This window comes from Nothoprocta perdicaria, unplaced genomic scaffold, assembly GCF_003342845.1.
Source record: "Nothoprocta perdicaria isolate Ctin4 unplaced genomic scaffold, notPer1 scaffold_40, whole genome shotgun sequence".
NCBI lineage: Eukaryota > Metazoa > Chordata > Aves > Tinamiformes > Tinamidae > Nothoprocta > Nothoprocta perdicaria.
Window position 1 is genome coordinate 1709155 of NW_020455644.1, and position 23348 is coordinate 1732502.

Here is a 23348-nt window from a genome sequence, read left to right on the forward strand (position 1 = left end):
AGCAAAGCAAGAAAAAAAACTCACAAAGCTCTTTGTGCAGCAGACAGGAGAATCAGTTTCATCATCCTCAGTAACAAGATCATAGACTGTAATTAACTGCTAAGAGGCTAGTTCTGTGAATAATCCACATTAGCTGAAACCATTCTGTCCAGGTATGTTACGGCTGAAAAGTGTTAGCTTTCCAAGTCCTCTTCAGAAAAGCTTTATWAGAAGAAAACAGATTGAATATTCTTGTGAGTTAGACACGTGAAGTTTAATCAGCTAAATACTTTTAGACAGACAAAGAGTAACTGGAAAAAAAAAAAAAAGTGTTTCTTTTTACTTCATCTTGACAAAGAGAAAGCCTGAATAACCAAGACATCAAATAACTAGACAGATTCTAYAACTAACCAAAAATAAGTGTTGTTGACTGTTTTAGAGCTGATCCTTCAAGACCTCGTCTCCCAAAGGTTCCTACTCAGATAAGAACTATTCATGGTTCAGTTGCAGTATAGCACTGCACCTTGCACTTCCCTCCATGGAAAGCAGGGAATAGATGACAAAGCCAAAACTATTCTGTACATCATTGTGTATGTGGTCACGTATCATTCCCTTTTTTTTTTAATCATCTCTTTCCTATTTTCAGACATCACTGTTTAATGCCATTAGGCTGAATGACAAACAGCACCCTTACATCATATGAACCGTAGGTGGGAGCCCTTCTGTACCTTGGGAATTCATGTCAGCCTCTCAAGCCTGAAACACAGGCATGAGCAATACAGCCTTCTCCATGAACTCTTGTACCCGGGTGATATGGAAGTGCCCACCTTTGTTTTCAAAGCAATTAAACTCGCCAGATACCGCTGTTTCCAGAGATATTGGCATCTCGCAATGTGCTGCCACCAACACAGTCGTCCTTTGGTCTTTGGTACCGCAGATTAGCTCCACTATCAAAGTAACCTTAGCAAAAGACTGTTCATGACATTTGCCAACTTTGAACTCTCCTGCTGCCTCTCCTTATTTCCTACTCGATGCTCTATCCATTGCCTCTTGTTCTGGCTTCTAAAATCGCCCACCATTTCTCTCTTATTTTTAATTAATTGTGAATATTAGTGGCTACTAACAATATTAAACTGACAACATCAGTCCCATGCAGTGAGACAAAAGCTATCAGTGTATTTAGTGGATAGCCCTAAATCATAGTATAACCCCAAGGTACACATAACTCAGGGAAAAAAAAAAAAAAAAAAAAAAAAAAGGGAACAGACCAGAGGTCTGACTTAGCTCTGCTAAGTTTACCCTAGAATATTTTTAGAAACTGGCAATTTCAGAGCCATTAGCAATTATCTCTGAGAACCTGTGGGGAAAGGATGGAGCTTTTGATAAACAGTAAAGTGCAAACATAGTGTTTATCTTTAAAAATAGAGAGAAAGGAGGATCTTAGAAATGACAGAGCACTTAGCCTAACACTTCAGTTCTTGGAAAGACACCAGAACAAATCAGTCAACTCATATGAAAGCACCTCAAAGATAAGAACACATCAGCATGGATTTGCCAACAGCAAGTCACTTCAGTGCAAGCTAATTTCCTCTAATGCAAGCAGCAAGCCTCAGACCTCGTAGAAATATGATTGATCTTTGCTTTGTTAAGGCTTTGACATCACATCACATAACATTCTCACAGACAAGCTGGGGCAATGTCATAAGCCATCTGCAAAACAACATAGGAAAAAAAAATCATGTTCAGAAGCATGAGAAATTATATCAAGACATATTATGCAAAAAGCTGCTCTAGGATCACTGCTAGTCAATATAGACACCTTCGTGTTTTGGAAGCTGGCATAGACTTACCACACTTGCAAACAGTGTCAAACCAGAGAGAGCTATGAGCACTCAGGAAGATTACAGAAAACAATTTAGACAAGCTAGAGGGATGGCTTGCTAGAAATGGAGTTCAATTCAGAATTGACAGGTGCATAAATGCAAGGTGAGGAGTGACTAAGCATGCAGTGGTTCTGCTGAAAGAGGTCTGAGTGTGAGAACAGCTCTCCAGCTGTGTGTTACGAATGGCATGCCAGTCTGTGGAGCTGCAATGTGGACGTGCAGGGTCTTGCTTCACAAGGGCATGGCAGGAGCAAAAGCCCTCACGTCTAAGTAATATTAGTCAGATTTTGGTGAGAACATCATCTTCCATTTCCACTTCTGGCTCTGGCACTTCAAAAAAGGATGAGACCAGAAAACTCTTTGCAGTTCCTCTTATCTATGCAAAGACCATGAAGTAAGTTTTCATTGTCCTCTGATGGCAGGAGGAATAGCAGACCTCAACTTCAGGAAAGGAGACTCAAGGCATAGAGGGGACAAAAAAAGAAACACAGACAACTTTCTATCAGTCTGAATTACTGAGCATCACAACAGAGACTACCACAGGAAAAAAAGCCTGGATGTTAAGAGCAAGTTAAGGCTACTGTTTTCCAGAATGCCTTGAAAGGAGCTAATCCTGCTTTGGGACAGCAGGGAGTGACTGTTCACTCTCTCCCTTCCAACCCTGACAGTATTTTTCCTCTTATCTAATCCTTAAAATAAAAGCGTAAGCTTTATGCCCTAATTTGACCCTTCTGAAAACTTCCCCTTAACCAAGTTGTGCTTTTATTCATTGCCCTTCAGCCAAAGCCAGACAGCTGTTTGCCTCCTCTCAGATAATCACAACTTACTGCTTGACTGCAAGTGCCTTAGGAGAGGGGCTGACTTCAACTGCATCTGTACATCACTTTGTACAACAGTTCTCAGCCCTTCGCTGTGTAGCAGTATAAATATATATATATATATAAAAAAACCAGAAACAGTCAGAGCTCTTCTTTGTCAAAACAGATGATTGCTGTATTCAACACTGAAAGTATTCTCAATGTTTCAGAACAGGACAGCATGCTGAAGAGGAACTTAGTTTAAATTTGCATTCGCTTTTAAGTTGCCTTCTTTTCATGCGATACCCAAGGCGAGAATATTCAGCAGCGGTATGTACTAATAGCGCACATACTGAAGGCTGACACGTGGAAAATGAAGCAAAGCCGGTGTAAAATGAAATCATTCCATACAAGGACACCAGGGCCTAAGGGATGGAATTACCAGCGCTAAATGGCAGGGCAGCCGGCTTGTGCAGGATCAGAAGCTGCAGACATTGAACACACATGTTCAGCTTGACTATGAATAGCCCTATTGAGTTGAACGGAATTATTTACAGTGGTGAAGTACGTGCACGAACACTCACGGATTTGGGATTTAGTTCAGGGCAAAGGGAAAAAAAAAAAAGGAGGATGAAACCAGACATTTCCTGTGCCACAGAGAAGTGTCAGTGCAGCAGATCTGCTCAGAGCCATTTGCCCACGCCTGCAACTTTYCTTTCTGCAGACACTGGCTGTCGAGTCGTCCTGGCAAGCGCAGGCAGGGCAGCTCCCCTGTGTTAGACCTGCTGCTGTTCCTGCCCCAGGCCCTACAAAACGTCCATGGTGCTTCTGGAGCTAAGCGGGCTCAAATCTGGCACATGTGACGTTTTCAGGTTAGAGAAATCAAATTATTTGCTGCATTTTCATTGACAGTGAAAACATACAAGCTAAGAATAAAATCATACAGACTTTTACAGGGTTCACTCACCCTCATCACACTGGTATTTTCCAAACTCTCAGCCAAATGAATATACATGACCACAGTCTTTGAAGGGCCAGACTCTGTACTGTGATGTCTCTCACCCTGACTGTCCCCATTAAGTCATTTAGATCAGCTTTTGGTTTGCTTAATGGTATTAAATGATATTTTAGGGAATAAAGCACTTTACCGCATTCTAACAGGTACCTAAACCACAGCATGAAAAATGAATTATGTATGGAGGATTTAAAAAAAAAGGAAAGAAAAAAGCCTGGATTGAATATGCTGTAATGTTTTACAATTTAACCACTGGAATGGAGAAAAGATGAAGGCGCATGGTCAGAGCATGTGACTGATACTTAGGGGACGGGAGGTCCGGCACTGRCCATTACAAATAGGCGCTGTGATTCTGAGCACATTATTCAAATTCTTTGGCGAAATCTCCATCAGTGATTCATGATACCAGTGTCCAAATAGCAATGCTTCGAGCATGATGCTTAAGAGACATGACACACTGCATTCTGGAAATCTGGAAGATTTTCTTTTAAATGCATCATAAGTTGGCTACCCAGTAAAGTGAGGGAAGGAATAGAAAAGAAATAGAATAGAAAAGAAAAAGCTCACAGGCTTTGAGTTGTAAAATACGGTCAAAATTCAAATCCTAATCCGTAGTTYATTTACAAATATATCTCACAGGAAGGTGTTTTGGACACAAATCTTTCCCTCTGGAGTTTGTCTGCATGTTCACGTATCAGGTAAATCAACCCTCCCCCAAAGACTTTATGTAACTATTAAACATAAAATGGTCCCACTGCTTAATAGCAGTATGCTGTTGCCTTTGCAATGGGAAAAATAACACCAACAACCGCTCACACTAATACTTCAGCCTCATGTTACTATTAGTAGCATTCTCACCATATATACTCCATACTGGTTCTTCTGAAGGACAGGCAGAGTGCAGCATGAGACGTGGGCAAAAGAGSTGCTAATTAATCCCACCTGGCATTGCCATGCTCTGTACAGAAGTACACAGGGACAGAAACTGGTTTTGCATCTCCAGCTTGATTTGGTGAACCATACAGTGGCCACAGATGGGCAAGTTTGTCAAAGTACCCTATTACACCCTAACAGCACAGTAACATGGTAGTATCGCCTCCAAAGAGACCTAACTGTGTTTGAACAAGCTGCTGTTAGACTATCTGGTTCTTGTTTCCTTCTGCTTTCTCAACCTGAAAAGATCAACAGCTATTAATTTGTKGTAGACCCAGTCAAACATTTTTCCCCAGTGATTTTGCTAATAGCAAATGCTAATGCTTTCAAAATCGTGTTCCATTCTTTCTTTGATGAATAAAAAAAATGCTAGAAAGTTATCATTGTAAATAGCTTATTTTAAAGATGCCTGACAAAGAAAAATATGTTTTGTGTAGGGATGGGAAAGCTCCTTTAGTGATTGGCTCCAATCRCAAGACCAGGGTAGATGCTCTTTCTTCAGGGCAATTTTGAACTAAAAATGGGTGTAATTTCAGGCACTGTTCTTAATAAACAAATAGTAAGAAAAGTCCATGTGTGGACGAACACTTAAACATCCTTATTACATCTTACCAGTGCACTGCTGAATTTGTCTGTGAGCAGATGTGGGAGAACTTACCCAAACTTTCTGGGTACAAACGGAAGTGGTCCTAGCCCACAGTCGCCAAAATGAACCATTTCCACAGTGCCACATATTTTATTTCTGGCTGTGGCCTTCCTTCCAGCCAGTGTCCTGGCATGGGTCCAACTCAGCAAGGAAAGTTGCTTTAGCTGCCACAATTAATGCGGCCCAGGCTGCAATTGCCAAGGCTCCTCACTGGGGATAGGGAGACGGTGCTTTGCTGAGCAGAGGCAGCTCCAGGGGTTGAGGAGGTGTGAAATACCCCAAAGCTAACAGCTTTGAACCAGACACCAAGCCCAAAATGGCAAGGGCTCCTTTGCCAGGAAAGCCTGGGAACCAAAAAGAGGTGCTGCATTGCTACAGCACAACACAGGCCAAGCTGCTGCTTCTCCTAAAGCTGCTGAGAAGCCTCCCTGGTCCATCACACACACCACAGTAGTGCCATCCATACAGGACAAGAGTTAACCTTGCAGCTAAGGTAACTCATTTACCTTTCCTGGTACTGAGCATTTATGCAATCTGTCTGGGTGGCTTCTTCACTGCAATGTCACCTGCTGGTTCTATGTTTTCAGCCACAATAGCTACATATGACAGAGGCTTTTCCTGGCCACAAAACATTTGCCTTGCCCAGACAGCACTTCCCTCAAATGTTTATCCTGAGCTCTTGGAGTGTTGGGCCCAAAGAAACAGAAATAAATAAATAAATAAGACAGAGTATGGAAAATAAGCAGAAAGGACTGAGGAAAAGGGAAAGTCATAAAGCAAGGAGATCTAAAGAGGAAAGGGAGCTAGCATGAAAGGTATCAAAAGAATAGCTCCAGCTGCAACAAGAGGAAGGTGTAGTTGTACTTCTTGTTTGCTCATGTGTATAGTAGGACAAGGGAGCCGGAGCCGGATGGATTCAGGGGAAGGCATTACTGCTGCCTGTGTGTAAAGACACACCTAAAGCTCCCAGGGCAGGGCTTCACCTCCAGCAGGCCCCATTCCATCGTCACCCCTGCCCTCAAGCTCCCTCTGCCAGCACCCAGCAGAGCGGCACGGGGCAGCCGCTCCCGCCTTCGTCAGCACTGCCTACGTGGCTGCTCAGGGTGTGCGGGAAGAAAAGTCAGGCTCATTTTTCAGCGAACTAAAACTAACACAGAGAAGTATAACCCTAGGGCATTGACATGCTTATTGAAGAAAGCAGGCAYTGGGCATTACACTGCAAAAATCTGCTCGTCATGGGCTGCAGCCAACACGTTTCACTTGAAGCTGGGCCTGGTGTGTGGCGTGGGCAGTTCTGGCAACTCAGCAAACTACTCATAATGGTTAAATTGCATTAAAGCAGCCACTTTCTGTCAGGTGGCTGCAGCCAGGTGGCTTGCAACTAACTCAGCAAGGCAGAGCCCAGGCTTCCAGCCACAGGAACTGAAATCAGGACAGCCAAAAGCTGCACCTGATGCTTACTAAGGCCTAAAAACATATGAAATGTTTGCTCAAAGCTTCACTTGTTATGGGGTATTTTAGCATCTAATTCCACTGCTATGRTGAGACTGGGCACCTGCCTTGCAGGATCTGGACTGTAAATTGTCCACTTGGGGTTTCCAGACCTGAGACAGAAGCACATTTTAGAAGGGATTTTTGCTCCTTCATTAGAGTTGCTTTTAGACAAAAGATGAATGGGGCAAGGTAATACAGGTATGGGGTGGTTTTAAAAAGCAGATTAAATGGGAACTTCTGCTGTAAATAAAGAAAATGTTAAAAACTGCAGGATGACCAGTTCAAAACTGTTACAAACTTCTTTCCATACAATATATAAGAATTTCATGCCAACTTGGCAGTCTCACAGGGCCACTGACACTAGGAATTAAGCAAGTGTCACAGAGGCTTTAGACATTTCTAAGGCAGAGCTGTGGTAAGCACGTRTTAAAGTGATGAAGGACAACTAACTACCTACCTGCTCTTGGGCTTAATATTTAGAGATTGCAACAGAGCAAGCACGCTCCTTTGCRGAGCAGATTTTCACACAAGTGCTAATTAAGAGCCTGTTGTACCTTCCCTGCAGCATCCTGGGAAGCCGAACACTGTCCATGATGGGAGCAGGGAGATAGCCACAGGAGCAGGATGCTGGGAACAAACTCAGGACGGGTGGGTGGGTGCTCAGTGAGCCCATGGCCAGCAGGGCCGTGGCTACGTATGTGCTACATGTTGGGGCTATTTTTACTACCTACCTCACATCCAGGTTCCATTGGTTGCCAAGAGCCTGAACTACTGTTTCTGGGAAAGAAAGGACCATCTCCTCAATGCATTTATAATCTTTTAAAGATTACATGAAATAGCTTATCTCCTAGCTAAGGCCAATATGGCAAGCGTATCTAAGAATGGGTATGTGCAAGTACTACCCCTATCATAGAAAGATTAAAGGGGAAAACGCTGGCGAAGTGGCCAAAGTACATGATAGATTGTTTTGCTTTGTTTTTTTTTAATTGAGTAACTGCAATTTAGCACAATGATATCCTSCCACATACAGAGGGCTGTTATCTTAGAACTTACTTAAATAGCAAACAAAAGGAAATCTCTGCTGWTTTTTTTTAATACATTATTTGCAGATTGTCATAAGTTTTACATGGGTCGAAGAATAAATTGGTCATTGTTTCAAGAACCTAATAATTAAACACATCTAACCATCAAACACAATGGAAAACATTAAAAAAAAAAAAAGCTTGAAATGTTGCTGGCATGTATAGCTGATGATATCATTACAGTCAGGTTTCCTGAATTACAAAAAAAAAAAAAAAAAAAAAAAAAAAAGGTTTAAGTGAAATTTGAAGAGAGACAGAGTTCACAGCATCATTCGGGCGTGAGAATTAGCAGAGCATTCCTCACAAAGATAAAGTATGGGGGAAAAAAAAAAAAAAAAGAAAGCAAATAGAATGGGTAGAATGGGTCTAATTCAGTTTCCTAATAAGAGTCTTTCCATAAACTCCAGTGGGCAAATCTGACCAAAGATAACAGTTAACAAAATGTCCTGGAAAAAGTGGATGAAGGATGAATGAAAGCAAATTGGCCTGGAAATATCACAATGTCAGGGTAACGAGCTCAAACTTGATAAAGAAAACCAATGAATAGATTCAAGGAGGGTCTAATTTGCTACAGCCACCATCAAATCAAGCCATCAGTAATGTGAGATGGCAGTTTTACCTTCTTGAAAGGGCCTAAATGCCAATCGTCCCAAGTAGCTTTCACTTTTAATTGACTGGATCTTTATAATAAATACTAGAAAGAGTAATCCCCAATAGAAGTGTGTTATCATGATGTTAAGAGATTGGCTTGTGTAGATATTTAGACATGACATGCCAGGGAGGTGAAGAGAATATGAAAACAGTTACATCTGGCTGTGCTGACTTTTTATTCAGTGTCTAGTTTGTCCTTTAATTTCTGAGGTGTACATTAGAGTTTGAACTGCTGAGGAGGGAAGAAGGGGAAGAGATCAGGCCCTTGAGCTTCTTTCACATTAGCCTGGAAATTTTATTTAAATCAGGCTTGGTCACAGTTCTCTAACATGGTTAGGAGACCTGTGCAAGAGGCCATGTCACTGTGCACCCGAATGGCCAGAAGCCATCGTTTCCACAAGAAACAAAAGCAACTGAAAGCTTTAAATCCTACCCCATTGTAGGAATACAATTGAATTCTCTTGCCAACATGAGGACAAAGTATACATAGTCATTGCATAGGCCTGACAGTCTGTGTGGGAATTACCAAAGTCTAGCTGCAAGATTTCCATATACAGACATTTCCTGCCACAAGAATGTTACAGTATTAACCAGCATCCAACGTACTTTAAAGAACAAAARAAAGTCTTTAAAATAGCAAGGATGCAAGAAAGGAGATTATACATAAAGAACACTTCATATATTCAATACAGCATTTAAAGCGGAAGATATCAAAGAAACATCATATCCTGTAGCCTTTATTCAGGCACATAATAGGGTAGAGTTGTTAAAGTAAAGCCTCAGGCAGTATCTGACCTTCTTCTCTTTCTATCCTTTAGATAAGATGGTTATAAGATGCTGCCCAAGAAGAGAGCTATAGGACATAGCAAACTCAAACATATTTGCAAATGAATAGCATCTATGTTTCAAACTATGGCCCCCCAAAAAGTACTGTAGCAGTAACAGAAGTTACTTGGGTCTACAGCCTCTTTAATACAGAACAAAACTAGCTATAAATAAAGAGAGTTTGATTAGGCTGTCATTACCTCAGCCATGTCTGAAGTAAACACAAGCAATCCCCATGGAGGTTTGATGACCTCCCAACCTGACAAATTCATTTTGTGGCTACAAATAAACTAAATCAAATGGTATGTGTTGAAGCAAGCCCTGCGCACCCACTCCCTTAGAAAATCTTCTCCAGCACAAAGACAGAAGAGAAGAAGCATCTTAAATTACCTCAACTCATCCCTCGGGCCTGCAATCCTGTTSTTCAACGTAAGGAGACGTACAAAAAGATTTATCAAGAAACATCATAATGGGCAGCAGCTCCCCCTTGCCCAAGCAGCACATTAAATGTCACCCTTGGTGCCTATATACACATACATCTAAGAGCAGTGCAGCTGCCATTATTTTAAGCTCCCCTTCCACCTGTCCCCTGCTCCATTGCAAGATACATAAACATAAGAACCATTAAGCTCTATAGTGTTTTTTCACTATTCTTTAATTAACCTTTTTCTGTTTTGCCGTGGATAATCATGTTTACTTACAATAAAAAAATACAATAAATCTTCTGATTTCCTATATGCCCAGATGGTGAACTTGGGCAGAAAACTACTGCCAGACTATTACAAACCTAGCTGTAACATTATCCTATTACACTAATATAGCACTTAGTGCTTGTTTAATACACTCCCTGTAACTCAGTTGTTATTTCACAATAGTTATTTCAGTGCTATTGGAATAGCTTGTAAAGGACATATAACAGACACCTTAAAACATTCACGTGCATGCCTTGAAAGTGGTATTTGCAAGGCACCTTCTTTATCTGAATGTTTAYTTGCTTGAAAAAAAAATGAATAAACTTGTTTTCTTTCAAGGGATACTTAGAACAAGTTCATCTATACTGAATTTTCTACTCTGAGTTTTCAGCTTCATCCATTACAAAGCCATTCTGGAAAATATACTAAAACAACCAAGAACATGGCTTGTAGAAAGGAAATTGGAATTTACTCAGGTCTGCTGTTGCTGGAATGAGCTTGGTGCCCCCCTTTAAGAGAAGCTCAGCTGGCTCATGCAGAGTATAAATGATTTACACGTGTGTAACATCTCCCTCTACTGGCTAAAACCGTGGGATTACTTCAATACCTAGTCTGGAAATCTTTCTCTGCAGAGTCCTGTGTTCAAGTCACCTGCCTGCCTCTTGTCCTTCCAGGAGCTTGTAATCTGTCTCTGTGCCCCTAGAGCAGACCAGGCTGGTGTGGTGATGGAGGTAAAGAAAAATAGGGCAAAATTCACCTGAAACTCTTCCCTGATGCTGAGGTCCTCAGTGAGAGGCTTCAAAAATGAGATAGACAATGGGGGAAGTTTGGTGCGGGAATTCTTAAGCAATTCAGATTTCAAATGCATGGTGGTTTTGTAGAACTTTTTTTATTTGGATTCTGGAGCAACATCTAGTTTAGCAATACTGCTCATTAAGTAATTTTGAAAACTAAGATCCTAATGGTGAGCCTAAAGCCTCTTCAYTAAAACCAGTATCCACTGATTAAAAATAAGGAGATTTTACTGAATGTTAGTTCTTCATAGTCTCTTTGAAGACTACTGAAGCCATAGACAAAGTCATAAGCTCAGTGTTACCATGTAACCTACAATAACATTTTTGTATCTAATCCTGTCTATATTATTTTAAATGCCTCAAGAGCTCRTGGAATTTCTAAAAAATATCTTTTCTGAGATTTCATTGATCTCATGCCTTGGATACACTATGTTTTTTTTTTTTTGTAGAACTAAACAGGGAAGACATAATTCCCACATACTGGAACACTGAATGGCATTAAGCTGAGATAAGGACATTCCAATGGTAACTTGCTCTCACAAGCTACTATCAGAGCTGGCCATGTGGCTCCACTGTTGACAGAAAAGAAAAAGAATTCATTCCACTAAAAAAATAGAGAATAGTCTATACTATRGATTCAGAGGTTCTTCACTTATAACCCATAGATACTAATATTCTTCCTGACACAAGATTGTCACAAACTCAACAAGTAATTCAAATATTATTTTCTGTCATAATTCACACAATTGTAAATAAGATGAAGAATTGAAAAAAAGTTAAGAGAATTATATCCTTTTCACTCTTCCTGATCACATTAAAGCCTTTTAATTGGCCATTCCTTCTTCTTTAGTTTCCTTCTTCCTGTTTTTTTTTTTTTTTTTAATTTCCCTTCCCCACATCCTGTGTGTGGGGAGAAACCATTCATGCAGAATTCATCACAGGAAAACAAACATTGGATCTCTCTTCTATACTGCCAAAAGAGAATTAACTGAAATTACCAGACCTGAAAGATTTAGTATAGAGGGAAATAAATAAAATATAAAATAATATAAAATAAAATAAAATAAAATAAAATAAAATAAAATAAAATAAAATAAAATAAAATAAAATAAAATAAAATAAAATAAAATATAAAAGGAAAAGAAATTACCCCAGGCAAGCTGTCAGGGGAACTGCTAGCACTCTGATAGCTCATGGAATCATGGAAAACAATCTATTTGAAACACTTTCTCCTAAGTATCCAAGCAAACTATAGAGTAATTAATGGGGATGGGCGGTTCCCAAAGCCTGAACATTATTGCCTTTGAAAGGCTTAGTAGCTCCTGGCTGCTGTGGAAGAGCTCAGTGCAGAATGGATTCTTGATACCTTTCTAGCACAGGCACACCATTCTCTGAATAGGACTTGGCTAATTCCCCCTTTGTAGAAGTCCTTAGCAAGGTTTTCATTGTATAGATTGCTCCTAAAGCTAAAAGAATGACATTTTCTAAGAAAATCTATCCAGTTGTATTGGGTGGGGTTTTATTGTTGATTTTCAGTTATTTTTGCCCAGCCATGTTTCCTTTGCTACTCCAGGGATGGCAATTATGAGATGCAGTACTATACAGACTCCAGTGATAGTGTAATTTCTTCTAGTCCTGCATGAGTACATTCAAGAACMGCACTTGGACAATGCCAAGCATCCAAGTAGCTTCTGTAAGCTATAGCTGTCTGAGCCACATAGTTAACATTATGCATGAGGCCACAATAGCCAGGAAAATACTCCTTCCGTGTTCCCTCTGCTAGAAACTCTTCCRACTTTCCTCCTACCTAGGGAAGGCTTTGGACTGCAAAACTATTTGAACTTGGGCACACTGGGAAGATACTGCTGGGATATAAGCACTGCTCTAACAGACCTCCCAACAGAGATGCACTCATACCCAGAATATGTCTTGCTTGGTGGTGGCCAGTGACAGGACGAGAGGTAACAGGTACAAATTGAAACACAGGAAGTTCCATCTCCATATGGGGCTGAACTTCTTCACTGTGAGGGTGACAGAGCCCTGGAACAGGCTGCCCAGGGAGTTTGTGGAGGCTCCTTCTCTAGAGATCTTCCAAACCCACCTGGATGCCACCCTGACTAGATGATCTCTAGAGGTCCCTTCCAGCCTCAACCATTCTGTGTGTGTGTATGTGTGCTTTGCTATGCAACTACAATGGATATGTAATATACATGTCTTTATATAGGATATGAGGAGATTCTTCAGTCATCTGGTGGCCTAAGGTATCTGTGGAGCTCTCACAAAACCCATCTGGCTTTGAGTACCACAAGCGTAAAGCAGCCAGTAGCAGCTCTCACACCATGAGGGCATCCAAGTGAATCAGACAAGGGACCCCTGGTAACAATACATGAGGAGTCAAATACATAATATGATAGTCAAAATTAAAAGTTTCTGGCCTATTCCAAGTTTTTGGGGCTTTTTTGTTTGTTTGTTTGTTTGTTGATAGGTTTGTTTCAATTCACCTTCTCTCAGAAATAATGCTGAGGCTTATAAATAGTTACAGGCTTAGGAACCAGTTATATTAAAGGCTTAGGAACCAGCTAAAGACACCTAGTTTTGCAGGCTGATTTTACCTTCTATTCTGCATGTTACAGGAAATTTTCTTACATCTGCATAGCCTGCTCATAGAATATTACGGTATTCCTCCTTTTCCAGTTACTTCTTTCCCCAAACACAGTTGGCCTGTTAAAACTACAGCCCTACCAGCCCTGGAGATGCATCAAACTTGCAGCTACTCATCCTCTCCAGAAGGTGCTTCCCATCCCTGGCTCCCAGCACCTAAGAGCGTGAGGACATGCACGCACGTCTGCAAGGTGTGTTAAGAGGTTAAAAGGGTGAAATTTGTGCTGGGAGCACCATGGAGATGACTGTAGCCTCAGCTTGGCACAAGAAGAAAGGCCAAGACATGCCAGAATTTGCCGAGACATATTCTTCAAGTCAACCGAACTGCACTTGGCTCTCAAACTTCTAGCAGAGACCACAGCACTCAAGGTCACCACATTCATATGCAAAGTTAAGCATCTGAGCGCGCATGCAGCTGATTCAGTCAAGACCTGAGGCGTTGCCATCAAGGGTGCTCTGCCAAATACGTTCCTTTGGGGACAGGGCTTCTGCCCTTGCATGAAGGAGCCGTTTCGCTCACATCACTCATTACTTTGGCTATAAGCCTCCACCTCAGGGCAGCTTGGCCAGGGTCTTCGCCTTCCTCTGTTGTTAGAAAGGAAGTGCGCTGTGATTCTCCATGTTACCAAGCACATATTGAGGAAAATACTGGGGCTAAAGATGAAGAACAAAACCCAAGCTCATTGTCCTGAGAGCAAAAAGAGATTGCATGGACTACCTGCATGCAAAGTTCTACTTTGTGGAGCTAGACTCTGTGGAGCACCTCCACTGCTTACTGTCACTTTTCTTCTAAATGAGAGTGCTCAAAGCCATGCAGGCCAACTGTGGGGACTTAGAAGAAGAGTTGACAGAAACCTGCAGAAAAATCCCCATTGCCTCTATGAAAGTTACACTGTGGAAGGCAAAAATCAGGAATATCTTTCTTGAGGAAGGACTCAGACTCCGCTCCACTTGCAGCCCAGCAGTTGTTCCCCTAATGAAACAGGAAAAAAAAAGGGGGCACTTCCTCTTGGTACTTCAACAACTAATCAACAACACGGTACCTTTCTCCCAAAGGCACCTTTTATTTGTGTGTAGAGTTAGGCTCTAAAATGACACACATACAACATAATTTAAAAGGATATGGAAACATCTAAGCTGGCTTTGATAATGGGAGAAAGAGAGCCACACAAACACTGCCTTGGGCTACACAGCCCTGATGAGAAGCGGGATCTATCCTGGAAGATGCCAGCTGGGGAATCTTTCTCTTCCTCCCACTAACCCAAAGAGCCCTGGGAGCTGCAGGAAGATGGCGAGCAAGCCTACATGGGCTCCATATGGCAAAGCTGATGCTGGTGCTCCTCAGCTCCCTCAGGAATGAGCCCCTGTGCCACCTGCCTCCTCTCAGCAGGAACACAGCAGTACTGCCCTGGGACATTGTTGGAGAGGGAGGAAGAACTGCTGGGTGGCTATGGGAGACAGGGCGCAACAGGAGGAGCGCAGGAGAAAGGAGGCTGTGACAGCGGCACCRGTCACAGCCAGGGAGAGAAATATCGGATATGGGGCAGGGAAAGGAGGAGGGCAGTATTACAGAAGGATCGTGGTGTAACAGCCAAATTTGCTAATAGCACTGGCACATAATAACCTTTAATACAGCACRCATTTGGAACTACAATAGCTCTACAGCCTTACAAGTCAGAATGGCATCATGCCATGTAGACATCCTCTATGTCAGATACATTTGGGCCGTCTGTCCTATTATCTTTGATAGGTGTTATGTATCCAAATATGATTTTGTAACTACCTAAATCTGTGCATGTCCTGTGAAGTATACTGAGTACAGATGAGGCTACTGATTTCTGTCCAACAGATGATACCAGGCAAAGAGAAACAAGATACAGCATCACACTGTCACAGGCACCTGATAGCTCCAAAATCTGGCTGTGCATCGTAGATGCAACAGCAGTCAAAGCTGGTCTTGTTTTCTCTGCAGGTCCATTCCCTGATGCAGCCTATCACCTACTGCATGCTGCAGCCTGTGTTCAAGCACCACCCTACACACATGAAGTAATTCTGCAAGAAACTGAGATGGTTTCAGTATATTTCAAGGTATTAAAATAAGTTTGGTAAATATCAAACTCTCAAGTAAAGTAGATAATAGGCATTAATCACTCTAATAAACTCATTACTCATAGCACAGTGTTGATCACTGTTCATGATAAATGAAGCCAGAATAAAACATTGACCTCATCCGACTTTCAATGGCAAATCCAGCTATTGCCTTAATGGAATCAAGAATTTCACTCACTGTGATCTTTTGTTGTACTTTTGCTCATTACTTTGATACAAAGATTAAAAAAAAAAATAATAAAGGCACAACAGAAAGGTAGCAGCTTATCTGGCCTGCAGGAGTGTAGTTACTACAAGTATATTTGTAATGCAGATAATGATCCTGGATAGCATGTTTCCATGAGCAAAAGCCAGAATGAGCAAGCAGGCAGATGACTGTCACCTGAACACCAATTTTCCAAAACAGTGATCCCTCTAGAAAGCCAACAAAAAAAGGTGTAGGTACATATCTCAGGCATCACCTGATATTTTGTCTTTCTTCACATTATCAGTTCAAGTTGTGGATATTCAGGGAAACTTGCATATTTGTTAATTATATCAGTTTTACAGTAAATGAGAATGATTAAGGCTAACTAAGTAGACATTGTCTTTTGCAGAAAGATCACTCCTGTAGGTCCAACTCCAAACATTTGTTCAACGCTGTAGGAAGAGTTGAGACGTATGTGTGTATTTTTTTTTAATCATAGGGCAGCTAGATTGATAAGAAAAGCTAAACAGTTTTGGATATGTATTTATACCTTCATGATTAATTTACATATATAGTATATTCATCAATCAAAGCCCATGCTAGTGCAGGCAATCCCCCTGAATAGCTCCCTAACTTCACAGAGAAAATTTCCCCTATCTAAAAAAAAAAAAAAAGTCCAGATCCTTGAAATTCTCCCTTAAAATATTCCCATCATTGAAATATAGATATGAATAAAATAAACTGGTTAAGACATGAGGTTGAATGGGATGAGAAAAATAAAAGCACAGATTTTCTTTCTTGAAGAGGAAGGAGGGAAGGGAGGAAGGAGAGAAGGATAAAAGGTGGAAAACAATATAATCTTCATGAAGAAAGTGTTCAGGAAACTTTGAATTCTACCTAGGAGCAAAATGTAAAGGATCAGGGGAACATGAGGAATCCAGACAGGCAATTCCCTCAAGCCACAGTTAATGAATGTTTACATTTACCTTATCCACAGTGTCCCAAAAGACTGAAGTTTAAAAATCAACGTTAGGAAGACCACAGCAATGACCTTAAGACTGGATTATCTCTACCCCTGAGAATGGCTGTTCAGTTACCACCAGTATTGCGCATATTCACCTCAGTGCCCGCTCACTTAAAGGCATTCCTGCCTGGARCGATCAAAGGCAACAAGAGCAGAGCAGCCACCCCTTGTGCAATACTCGCCCTTGCCAAGGGGCTACCAGATGGAGGCACTTCCAGGTCTTTGCTGACAGGGGAAATCATATCTCCATCGTGCAGGCAGCTCTTCAGCAAGCCCTGTTTCTCCCAAGCAATACTCCTCCCGACAACCCACCTTGGGCATGCAGCACAGGAATTCATGAGGAGCTGTTTAACGAGCTGGGCTGCCAGTRCCTACGTGCTCCTTCGCCCCTCTCGCCGGGGCTGGATCTGCCTGCCCCGATCTCTCCATTCTGGGCGAGCAGCTGGCAGGCAGCAAGCACGGCTTGCACTCACATCGCCTGGCACATGCTGGTCTCTTCTGAGCGAATTGTTCAAACCTATTTGCAAGGATTTGTTGGGTTTTTTTCTTCCTCTCCAGAATGAAGAACGTGATGACAGTCAGGGCAAGCACACTGAGGGATAGTTGATGTTGTGCAAGCACTAGCCTGACTAGCGAATGCACAGGCACCTCTGCAGAGTGCATTTACCCAACTGTTTCACTTCTGTGAAATCCCAGAATTATAAAATTCTTATAAAAGTATGCAAAATATTCTTCCAAATCTTATTTACATTTATACACAATATGAAACCGGGTATGTCTAATGAAAGGGGCAGTCTCTTACAAATACCTTAGCTTTCACATCCAGCCTCATTGATTCAGCACATTGCCTGTTCCCAATTAAGAGAAAAGTGAAACTTCCCTGGCATAAAAAGCACCAAAATAAAATAAGCACAGACCTAAAACACAGTTCCAGGCCCTGACACATACTGTGAATAGAGTCATTCATCTGTATCCATTTTGCTAGCAGGATTTTCCTCAAGAAAAAATGAATTTTTATATATATATATAGATATATAGATATATATATACACACACATATAGAGAGAGAGGGGGAGAGAGAGAGGAGAACAAGAAAAGCTCACTTCTTATCCACTTTGAGAAGTGGATAAGAAGTTCTTTTCTTTTCCTCTCTCAATATTATTTCAAAGGCTTAGAAAGTCAAATTCCCCAAAACTGCTAATTGAAAACATCAGTGGTCTTGCAGGCTGGCTGATGACAGCTTATTCTTTACAAAATAACAGATAAAGCAGGACACATAGTAAGAAGTATTTCTTGGCATTCACCAGTACAGTGGGTGAGTAATTCCAAAGGCATCACGGGATCTTTCTTGTTTGCATTACTGCTCTCCTGATTTCTTCTTTAGAGGTTACCACAAAGAACTAACTCAGGCAACACCAACAAAGGCTCTACACACAGAAAGGTTTCCTTTGCAAGGGAAGTGACAATTAACTGTCACATATAAAAGGTAATTACACCTTCTTCTGTTGCAGTGGCAAGTCCTTAATCCACGGAAGTTCTCCACCAGAGAGAAGTTAAAAAACAAGTAACCCCACCATCCCATCATTTATTCAAATCTTTTCTTTTCAACATTTTTGAAAAGCTTTTAAACATTTTGAAAAGCTAACGGARTCAGCTGGTGACATGCACAGGTTTTGCTCACAGGTTTGACTCAAATTCAGTAAACGCTACAGAGGAAATATATATATATAATATATATATATATATCTTGCTGCTAGCAACCTACACTCTCATTGAAAGTTAGAGTGCATTTAGCATCCACCATATAGTAATGATAACATCAGAGTATTCATAGTACATCTCTGTGACACATACAAAAAACCCAGCCTAAATAAAGTTCATATTCCAGAGATACGGTATCTGTTCTGAGATACTATTAAAAGCTGTTGATATTGCTCGCGTTGGCAAATGCTTGATAGAACTGGTTGCTTCATGAGATATTACTTATTTATATAACACATAATTAACACCAAAACCCCAACACTATTTCCAGAYAAGTCAACAAGAACATTCTTGTTATTCCAGCATGCCTTCTGTTAGCTCTTAGAAAAGAAGTTTCCATTCTTGCATGCCCAGGAATAAAGTTCCATCAATCAAAGCCATTCATGAGTTTTGTAATGCCCCTCTGCTTGACCTACGTTATGTAACCGAAAATCTGCTGTGTTTTCTTCTGTAAAGACCACACCTCAGCAGAATGTTCCTCTATSCTGCCAAACAGAAGAGAAGTGGTTTTGTTGGGCAAAATCATGCAAGAGGCACACTGGAGCAACTGAGCCCTGGGATCCACGTCATCTCCAAGCTTATGCCTTCTGGTATACAACAGACAGTATTGTAGCCACCACACAAGCTCTGACATTTAAACAGACTGGGCCTGATCTTCTTTAGSCCAATGTGATAACAAGAATACTAGTGTACACACCACACAAGGATTATTTTAAAGTTATATCCTCTAAATGTAGCTTCTGATCCAGCTTCTTGATCACCACGGAGGAGAGAGGATATTTACAGTAATATTCTTCAGGAGAATTGACATACAAACGTTTGCAGCCTACAGCATCTGCAAACTTGGATACAATTTAAGATTTAAAAGCAAAATTAAATTGGATTTAGTGACCAGTTAAGACTCTGGTGAGCAAGATTTACCTTGCAAAACTACTGCCGAGAGAAAGTTGACTCTAGCTTTGATGTGGCTGTTACAGAGGAGACTGCTCTGATCTGAGCTTTAATTAGGCATTAATAGCATCTGTCAGAGATGCTGTGATGGAATCAATCCTTTCACACCTTGACCCTTTTTTCTTTTTCCTTAACTATGTATCTTTTCTTAACCAACAGAAGTCATTCAATAGATTAGAATAGTAAATAATGCTCTGGTCCAAACCCGCATCATAAAACCCTCAGACAACACTTTCAATTAAGACAGCCTGAAATGACCTTTCGGAGCCCACAATCTGTTACATCTACTTGGTTTAGTTTATTATTCCGGATAGACAGCTTATTAAAATTARGGCACATATTAGAATCTAAATTATACATCAGGGCAAACCCTGGAATTATATGACCTTACCCCTTTCCCAAACCTCTTGACCATTTCTAAGCCCAGGCTAGCTGAGGATCTCTATGGGGCATTTAAATATAAACATTCCTCATTTTCCCTCCTATTAGTAATATGAAACTTTACTGAAGAATCCRTCAGAGGCTATTGCAGCTGTGCAGGTAGTGGCAAGCACTAGAAGGAAGAAACAAGTAGAAAGGAAATTTGAATTTGGGGATGGAAAAAAAAAACCATCTCTTCATTGTTCCTTCTGGAAGAGATGAGTGCTTTGCACTTGAGAATGAATGTTCATTTCCTCCTGCTCCATCCCAGCAAAGTCTAGAGTGCAGATCTTTCCCCAAAATTTACAGTTACRCTGAAGGAGAGCCAGCATATTTATTTTACTCTGTATCCATCTACAGTAATSTCCCATCCATGCTCTTGGTTGTTCTAGTAATTTTAAAAAATCAGCAACCTCTGCAGGGAGCCATCTAGCACCTCATATCAGGGAAAATAGTTTTCACACTTTGTTCTTCTAAAAACCTTCACAAATGTTGCTTTTCTCTGCTAATTTTACATCAGTTTTCCCACTCTTCCAGATCATTCATTCACACCAATATGTAACGATACGGCTTAGCCTCGGGGACTCTGAGGCATGGCACCAGGAACCGTTAACTGTTGCAAGATGTGATCTCATCTGCTCTTGGCTTCCTATTGCTTAACAAGACAGACGGACAGACAGACAGACAGAAAGAAAGAAAGAAAGAAAGAAAGAAAGAAAGAAAGAAAGAAAGAAAGAAAGAAAGAAAGAAAGCTCTCACAAAGAGCTTTGGAACCTTTTTGGAACATGATGTCCAAGTTAAAACTTCCTGAAAAGACGTAGACTACATGAAAACTAAACAGAAGAGGAGGTCAGATGACCAGCCGCCTGTGCGTTCTGCCGTGCCGTGTAAGCTGTGCCGGAGAGAGGCATAAAATGAGAGATCAGGAAGTCTCTGGCAAAACAAGGGGCTGTAATTTAATGATGGGTGACAAGTGAGCAACAGCTTCACTGGTCTGAAAAGACATCATCCTTCGTGCAAATCAGATGCTGCCTCTTGGCAGACCCCCCCCCTTTGTCTAAGTCATTAAGACTCTCCCTTCTGCTATTGTTACTCATGCTGAGTATGAACATTATTCATTATTACTCACAGTTTACTCTTTGAAAAGCCCCATTAATTTCTGTGAGACATCTGCAGTGGGAGGCAGCAGATAATCTATGTATTTATAAACACATGCACAGCTAATTAAAGTCTATCAAATTGGAAGCCCGAATTCACTTGCTGACTAGGCTAATCCTTGAAACTCAAGACCCAGAACTGAGGCTAGTTGGGGGTGCTGCTACTGAAGACATGTTGGGTCAAGCTCTCAAAAGCACCTCTGGCAAGACCAGCCCTCACAGCACCTGTAGGAGGAAATTACAGAGTTAAGATAGGCCTTTTACCCTTGCYGCCTCTACTGCCCTCATGAGGAGCAGCTGCCCCCAGCTCCCAAAAAGCAAAATCAGCAAGTGGACCCWGAAGCAAACACATGCAGCTAAGGAGAACTTGGAACCTCATGGACTATTCAACATTTTCTMCTGCTGGCTTTCAAAGTGTTTCTCCTCTGCTCATCTTCCTCCTTCCACAGCAGAGGAGAAAAGCAAGCCAATTACCACTTACTTTAAGCACAAGCTGCATTTTCTCCTGCTCCATGGGTATCCAGTGAAAACATCATCTGGGAGAGATGGGTAGACTCCTCTTAAAGAAGAACCCACAAGAGCACTGCAGTCATCAAACTCCTAAATGACTTGAGTGTTATTGCTTTTATATTTTTTTTTCTGTATCAATTTTAGAGAGAAAAATTCTCATGATAGCTTTCTACAGAAACTTAGATACTAATGCACAGGCAGCATACAACTGGAGGGCTATCATGGCCAGACATATGAAAATGAGTCAGAACAGCATGACTGAGGTCTGCCGACCATTTCCTTCAGATCCTCAGTAAATTCCTGCTAGGAGTACGGATTACATCTTTGTCACTCTGTCCCCATCTCCTCTAAGCAAAGCGTTTTTCAGCCCCACTAAAGCCGTCATCCCTCCTGGTTTCTCGCCACCACCCACCCCATCCCGCTGTGAGCCAGCAGGAAGGGGCAATGCCAGAGCCGCCAGGCTCCRTATCCCGGCCGGCCGCGCAGGGTGTTTGCAATCCAAACAAGGCAAGCGAGGCAGGACTCTTACTAAACACCACAGGAAAAAACACAGAGGGCCCCTCGCAGGCCATCCACACGGGTCTGCACTCCTGGCTCAGCCGAGCAGCAGCAGAACGGACAGAGGCTCAGACTGGACTGTGCTTAGCTAGCAGCCCTTCTGAGAAGAATGCCCTGAAGAGATGAAGATCCTGAAGAGCAGAAGGCTCAGACAGTATAACTCAGCTCCAGCCTTCTTCCTTGGACAGTCAGCATGAACCTGTGGCTAGGGGGGATTTTGGCCACTAGAAGTTATCAAGAAACACCAGTGCTTCCTTTTGCTCTGACCCACCGACGTTCCAACGTTAAAGGAAATATTTATCTCCCCAACATGGAGCCACAGCAGAACTAGGCACCACCTAATGCAAAGCAGCAATTAAGTGATCCTACCACGAGCCAAGCTTTCAAATACTTCCCTTTTCTCAGCAAAGCTTGTCCTTAACAAAGAAGCAGCTTTCTTTTCAGACTTGTCAACATTATCAGAATAACATTAAGCATACTGACTGCTAAAGTGTGTTCCCTAGACAGGGCCAACTCCAACATGAATTGCAGCTACAGGCAAACCTTCCTCCTCCTCCTCCTCCTCCTCCTCCCCCTCCTCCTCCTCTCAAGAGTTCAGTCATAATCTCAGAGAGGTTGATCAAGGCTGACATATCTTAGTTTTTTTAAAAAGTGCTCCTTAGCAATTGCAAATAACTAGCATAAGAACCKGACAAAACTAGGAACTCCCTCAGTTCTGAAATTCATCTTTTTTTAATTCTATAGATTCAGACACCACTCCGGTCACTTCAGTTAGAAAATCCTGAATTAATCTATTTCTGTTTGAGAAATAGAGGTGGACAGTTATTTACCTATTCTCACATAAGGACATAGTGAAGAAATATTAGGTAACATCTGTCTCATAAGCCATAAGCTGTTGCACAAGTATCAAGCACTACTATGACTCACATTTTTTTTTTCCAAAAAGACTCATCACATAATCTGTCCTCCGTGTGTACACTTGCTGTGATTCTTGTGGCTATAGTAAGGAACATYGATCATGTTCTTTTAAGAAACATGTTCAATCACAGAACCAATRAAGAAATATTTTTCAACAAGGAAATGAAATTACATAAACCCATCTTAATTTCCATCATGAGAAATGCTAGGTCAGCCCTATTCCCTGCACTTGTAAGCAAATGGCAAAGCTTCCATTGACTTCAGTGGGAAAACCACAGGAGCTTGAGGCCACGAATTTTAA